Source organism: Nematolebias whitei, chromosome 1 (genome assembly GCF_014905685.2).
Source record: "Nematolebias whitei isolate Nwh7 chromosome 1, NemWhi1, whole genome shotgun sequence".
In the NCBI taxonomy this organism is placed as follows: domain Eukaryota; kingdom Metazoa; phylum Chordata; class Actinopteri; order Cyprinodontiformes; family Rivulidae; genus Nematolebias; species Nematolebias whitei.
This window is the reverse complement of record NC_056498.1, coordinates 73,943,522-73,951,092: the sequence shown is the minus strand read 5'-3', so window position 1 is coordinate 73,951,092 and position 7,571 is coordinate 73,943,522.

Genomic DNA, 7,571 nt, shown 5'->3' with positions numbered 1-7,571 from the left:
CCCCCCCCCCCCCCCCATCCCCCAGGGATTGTTAGCAACTGTTAAGTTCAGATCAAAAATCAATGCAGACATGTTCCTGTTTTAATATCTTACACCGTTTTATAAGGTAGCATGTTTTTTATTCTTTCATGTCAATTCTTTTGTTTACTTTTCATTTTATATGCTTTTAATTATGTTTTTATTGCTGTGTGTAACTCATATGTGGTTTTTGTTTAAAACAGGTCTCTTGTAAATGAGTCCTCGTGATTCATTGAGACTAACCTTTATAAATAACGGTTGAATTAATGAAAAAAAAAGTTTCTTCTGTTGATTTTACAACAGTTTTGTTCCTTAACAAACACGTAGACAAACAGGCTATAAAATCCCAAATCTAAAAGTAAAAACAGCATGAGTGTATTCAGGGACACAGAAAGTGCTGGTGCAGAGCAGAACCTTTAAATTGTTTCTCTTCAAAGCTCTGGCTTGCATGATTACACATACTTGCATCACTACTGTTGTCAAATTGGTCAAAGTGTGTTCTTAATTTGCAGCTCTGTTGTATATGTGCATGCTTTTTTCAGATACAGTATGCCATGGATGGGTTTTCCTGGCCAAAAGGATTTTCCTTCCTATGACTGCTTCATATCCTTTAAGGAAAAATCATACATTTTTCATAATGTCTGCTCAGAAATACTAACAGCAGCAACAATGAGTCAATACTGAGTGTGTTCTCCACAATGTGCCACCACTGAGGTTTCCCTAACATGTTGCTGAGTGATTTCTGTGGTTGAACCAGAGGAAGTTACAAATTATGCTCTGCTGCTGATGCATCAAAAAGTCTGTAAAGCCTTAAAGTCTAAAGCCACTTCCTGAGCTGAAACATCCATCAGCCTCTCAGAAAAATATCTGGAAAATGTCAAATAACATAATAAAAACTTAAAACACCAAAATCAGGATGAAAACAGATAAATAAATACTTTGTAAAATAATTACCAAAACACTTGAGTTTTAAAATCAGAAAAGGCTTTGTTGTCGGTTTTAAATGTCACTGAAACAAAGTGCTGAGAAGTGATGATTCTGTAATGAACTGAACTTGATTTGTCACACTTTGTGACTTTGTTAATTCAAACACACACACATGCATGCACGCACGCACACACACACACGCACGCACGCACGCACACACACACAAGCCCCAGGTGTTGAACATGTTGAATTTTGACGCTATTTTAGTCATTGAACAAGATGGCCCCAGCTGTCGGAGTTCCCTCTGGACAAACACAGACCCCCCCCCCCCCCCCCACACACACACACACACACACAAACTACAGTCCCAAAGCAAGTGTCTAATCAACCGAGGCAACTGTATAAGTCTGCAAATATTTTAAATCCAGTTTTTGGTTAAAAATATTATTCAGACTATACTCATTCTTGAAACAATAGTTCAGATGTTTAAAGTACTGCTCTCCATGTTTGTCTCAGTAATTATTGCTGTCATGTACCTATTTTTTATTTGTTTCTCTTTCCATAGAAACTTGGGAGGAAATTAACGGGAGGGGGGGGGGGATAAATAATTGGCGGAAACTATAATGTTGAGCAATACAAAGAAAAGGGAGCAAACAAGCAAAATGATGCTATTATGTGTTATGTGTTTCTCATAATTTATAATGAGATCACAACAAATCAGCGAGTCTGAAAAATGTTTTAGCTTTAGTGGAATTATTTATTGAACTTCTGTATGTGAACATGTTGAATTTGTTTAGAGCTTTAAATTCTTGTAAATTTGCTAAATATCAGTGACAATAAAAAAAAGAGTTAATCCAAGCACAATTAAATTTATCTTCAACAGTCTTTAGACTGAAGAACACATATGACCGCGTGACCCGGTAGTGATTCAAGCTCTTTAAAGAGACAAAAACATTGTTGCGGGTCGGGTGGAGAAAGAGTTTGGGTCTCCAGCTTATTTTAGTTTCTTCAACTGGTCTACTTGCTGAAAACAATAATGAATATTTCATTTTCATTTCATTTTGCAGCAGTACTTTTAACTGTATCTTAAGGAACCCCCCAAAGATTCAACAGTCTGCTGGCTTCCTTCGATGGATTCATTTAACTAATTGGTGTTTCATAATGAACGGTATATAAATGAGTTCTAATGGAAACTAAATTGATGTAACCGGATTTGAATCTGGATCTGAGTTGGGTTTATGATTTGTACTTGTTTTTCCTTCTGTAAAGAACCTTGAGATGACTTGTTGTGAATTGGTGCCATGTAAATAAACTAAATTGAATTAAAAGAAGTTCTTGGGGCGGCTGTGGCTGAGTGGTTAGAGCAGTCGTCCTCCAATGCAAGAGTTGGGGATTCAATTCCACCAGCAGTCAAATGTTGAAGTGTCCCTGGGCAAGACACTGAACCTCTCATCGCCTCCAATGTGTGTCTCATTGGTGTATGAATGTGATAAAGCACTGATTAGTCTTTGTATAGATCTAGTAGAATGCTGCATGAATGGGTAAATGAGGACACAGATTGTGTTGTAAAGAATTTCTGAGTGTCTTAATAAGATAGAAAGGTGCTGTATGAGGTGCGATAAGATGGCGCCCGTGGCTTGCAATCCACCTCTGCTGATGGTGTTCGGATTATTTTTGTTTTGTTCGTTTTTTATCTGTGATATAAACCCACTGCTGGTGTATGACCGACAACAGCTTCTGGATCTTCGTTTTTCTGTCATCAATGTCACTTATTTGGAACATTATCAGCGTACCTCTGGAAACACCCCCCCCCCCCCCCCCCATCCTCCCCCCCTGCTGGCGGACATGCCAGCTTACCTCCCTGCCCGGAGATCTCGCTTCAGACGCCGGAAAAAACGTGCTGGGCTGCTGGTAAAGCTTAAAGCCCTGTGCACTGCATCTTCCTCTTCAGCTGGTGGTCATGGTTTCCATCGCCAGCTTCCCACGAGCCCGGACCAGGTAAACAACGGGAGTTGTCAGCCGGTGCGCAGCTCGGACCGACCCGGAGGGGCTGTTATTGAAAATCTGAGGCCACTAATGCGTGCAAACTTCACCTCTGCTGGCTCCACTTTGGACAGTATCCGGATGTATTTGGTCAACGCAAGATCTGTTACCAACAAAACTTTTATCCTCAGGGACTACTTTCAAGAGCACGAGTTAGATTTTTCTGCATCACAGAGACTTGGATGTCTCCGGGTGAGTCTAGCGCCTTGACGGAATTATTGCCACTGAACTGTCTGTATTTTAACGCACCGCGGCAATCAGGCCGGCGCGGTGGTGGATTATTAACAATATTCAAATCAACTTTTGACTGTAAACAACTGCCCATCCCAGTTTCCCACGCCAGCTTTGAGCTGAGCGTCTTTGAACTCGAACATTCACCTCCAACGTTATTTGCACTCGTCTAACGCCCACCTCGATCTAAGGATTTCATAAATGAGTTTTCTGACTTCTTGGCTGAAATCACACCAAAATATAATCATGTTTTCATTTTTGTGGACTTTAAATTGCACGTATGCTGTCAGGAAAAGCCCTTGGTTAAGGACTTTTTAGATTTATTGGACTTATTTAATCTAACTCAGCATGTAAACGGTCCCACCCAAGAGTGCAAACATACACTGGACCTTGTTTTAACTCGTGATGTGACTGTTAGTAATCTTGAAAGTGGTGATAATGTTTTTTCAGACCACATGCCAGTCCAGTTTGAATTCACCCTCCCCCATCTAACTCCTAAGCCGTGCATTCTTGCACGTCGCAGACGGACTATTAACCATTTCACTGCTGCACGTTTCACAGATGTTTATAACTCTGAAATGATAATTCAGCCCCCGGTGTTTCTCACCACCACTGAGGAGCTGACATCCCAGTTCAACTCTGTCTGCTTAAAGACTCTGGATCATGTTGTGCCTGTTAAAACTAGAAAATCAAAACTCAGAGCAGAACCTTGGCTGAGTGACATCACCAAGACCGTTAGGCAGCAGTGCAGGAGGGCGGAGCGAAAGTGGAGGAAAGACAGGCTGCAGGTCTCTTTTCAAATACTTAAAGAGAGTTGACGCCGTTATCAGAAAGTATTGAAAGCTGCTAAATCCAAATACTTCTCTGATATAATTACCTCAAACTCTCACAACCCAAGTGTCCTCTTCTCTACCCTAAACTCTGTTCTCCACCTCACTGAACCATCACCTCTGGAAGTCTCGACTGAGCTGTGCGAGAACTTCTTACATTTCTTTTTGGAAAAAATTGCGACCACCCGGGCTCTCATTTCCCCTCCAACTCTATTTGACCATTTTGAACCCATCACTTTATCTTCTCTAGAGCAGGTCATGTGCAGCTTGAAACCTTCTGGTTCCCCTTTTGATGTGGTCCCCCTCGACTACTAAAGGAGGTGTTTCCTACTCTAGGTTCGTCCATTCTTGCCATAGTAAACAGTAGTTTATCCCCTGGCGTGGTGCCAAAAACCTTTAAACATGCTGCTGTCCAGCTTCTCCTGAAAAAAACAAACATTGACCCTTCAGTCGTGTCCAACTTCCGGCCTGTTTCCAAACTTCCATTTGTTTCTAAACTACTGGAGAAAATAGTCGAGTCCCAGTTGAAGTGCTTCCTGGAGGATCACGCCATCTTAGAGCTATTCCAATCTGGCTTTAAATCTCTCCACAGCACTGAAACTGCCCTGCTGAAGGTCTTTAATAACATTTTCTTAACCACTGATACCGGTGACTCTGTGCTGCTTGTCCTATTGGACCTCACAGCCGCCTTTGACACCATAGACCATGAGATCCTCGTTGCTAGGTTAGAGCAGTGGGTGGGCATCATAGGGTTAGCCCTCAATTGGTTCAGATCTTACCTCACTGACGGATCCTTTTGTGTCTCCATCAAGGATTTTAGTTCTGCAGCGGCAGAGCTTAAATGGGGGGTTCTGCAGGGGTCCATCCTGGTCCCCTCCTATTCTCTTTATACCTGCTGTCGCTTGGTGCTATTTTCCGGAAACACTAGATGCCCTTCCAGTTCTACGCCGATTACTATCAAATTTACTTCCCCCTAAGACACAATGGCACATGCTCTATTCAACCGCTGCTCGACTGCCTGGCTGACATCAAGGACTGGATGGCTTTATACTTCTTAAGTTTCAATGAAAAGAAGTCTGAAGTCATGTTGTTCCCTCCCAACGACACGATCACAAACCACTGCATCGACCTCTCCGCTCTAACCCTGTCAGAAAAACAAAGAGTCACTAATCTGGGAGTGATAATGGACCCTTCCCTGAAACTTAACAATCATGTAAACATGATTGTTAAATCATGTTTCTTCCAACTGAGGCGGCTGTCTAAACTGAAGCCCATATTGTCCAAAAATAACCTGGAGACAGTAATACATGCATTCATTACATCTAGGCTTGATTACTGCAATTCGCTCCTTTTTGATATCAGTCAAACCTCCATAGCACGACTACAACTTGTCCAGAATGCAGCAGCCCAATTTTTAATCAGTACAGGCAAAAGAGAGCACATTACCCCAGTTTTGGTCTCCCTGCACTGGTTACCGGTTCACTTTCGAATCCAGTTCAAAATACTCATGTATGTCTACAAATCACTGAACAGTTTTGCCCCCCGGTCTCTCTGAACTGCTACAACCATATGTCCCACCACGTTCCCTGAGGTCAGCGGACCAGTTGCTCCTCACAGTTCCAGGAACTCGTCTTAAGCGCAGAGGTGACAGGGCCTTCTGTGTAGCAGGTCCAAGACTCTGGAACGAGTTACCTCTGCTTGTCAGACAGGCCCCCTCCCTCTCGGTTTTCAAGTCCCGTTTAAAAACTCACTACTATTCAGTAGCTTTCAACACCAGAGGATCTGTGTTTTGATCCTGTATGCTCCACACTGGTTTGTCGTCATTATCTGCATCGTTTTTATGTCTATATTCTGATTTACCTCATTTTGTATTTTGCTTTGTGTGTTACCTGTTGTTCTGTCTGTACTGCACTTTGGTTGGCCTTGTCGCTGTTTTAAGTGCTCTATAAATAAAATGGTATGGTAGGGTATGGTATAAGTACAGTCCATTCTCTCTTTTAAACCACATGTTGAAAACTTGATAAAGAAACTGAAATTAAAACTGGGTTCCTTTTTCAGGAATAGATCTTGTTTAACTCTGAACGCCATGACATGCCTTGTAGCAGCACCTTTCCTACCACCTATCGATTATGGTGACATTATTTACATGAATGCCTCTGCCAGCTGCTTGCAGATGTTGGATGCTGTCTACCATGATGCTCTAAGATTCATAACTGGTTGTAACTATGAACCCATCACTGCACCCTGTACTCCTTTGTCAATTGGTCATCATTATCTACACGTAGGCTCTGACACTGGTTCATTTTCATCTATAAATTACTTCTTGGTCTGTTTCCCTCATATATCTCCTCCCACATGTCACGTCATCAGTGCAGCTTCTGCGTGCACCCTCAGGCTTCATTGCCTGCAGTGTTCCCTCATTGCAGATTGAACTCTGCAAAAAGGCCTTTTACTCAGCTCCTGTAACCTGGAACACCTTGCAATAGTAAATGAAGTTGTCCTCCTTGATTTTTTAGGGGATTTTATACAATTGATAAGGTCATTAGAAAAATCAAAGGAAATATGTTCTTGTTTTTAGGATTTTACCTTGTTTTTATGGCAACTTGATTTTATTGTTTTATAGCAGTATTTTTATTTTAATTGCTTTTTATTGTAGTTTATTATCTAAATAGGCCTCTCTTTAAAATGAGTCCTCGTGACTCAGAGACTAACCTGGATAAATAACGTGTTTTTTTTTAAGTGTTATTGACAGCAGGTAAGATTAATTGTCCATAAACTAAGCTCTATGATCCTTTTGTTTTTTTCTCTTCCATTTTCATTTGCATGAACAAGAAATTCTAAAGACACACTGGCAAAATTCATTTTTTCACATTCTGTTGGGATTTTTTTTTAAAGACCATCAGTCAAAGGAAATTCATACAATGAAATAGACACAAATTTATGGTTTAATAATTTATTTCCACTTTCAGAGTAATTTGTCTCGAGCACATTCACTAGTTCTAGTATAGGGACAGAGACAGGATCTGTGCATACATGTTTGCTGAAATTACACTAAAAAAATCTGCTAAATATCAGTTGAACAGAGCTCAAGACATTTCTGTCACAAATTTAATTTAAACTGCTTTTTAGGTAGCTTAAATCATGGACAGAAACAGAATCATTTATGTACAACAGCAAGAACATAAGGACATTAAGTGCAGTTTGTTTACTAGCTAAAATAGTACATTTTACAAAAACGGCCTCATTCAACTGAGGATTCGCTACAAAAATACATCTAATAACAGCCTCTGTTCACTGCTCTAATGTACACAGTTTATCACAGTAATATTTAGAACCATGTTTAGTTGAATTGTCTTGCTGTCTGATGTTTTCTTGGACTTGTAGCTGCAGGAAGAAGTTTTGCAACGCCACGGTTCATCAGCCGCTCCGTGGGGAGCGTGCCCGATCCTCCAGAGATCATCTGCGAGGAGATGGTGGTTACTTACTGATGACCTCTGGGAGGGGCGGCAGCTGCGACTGACA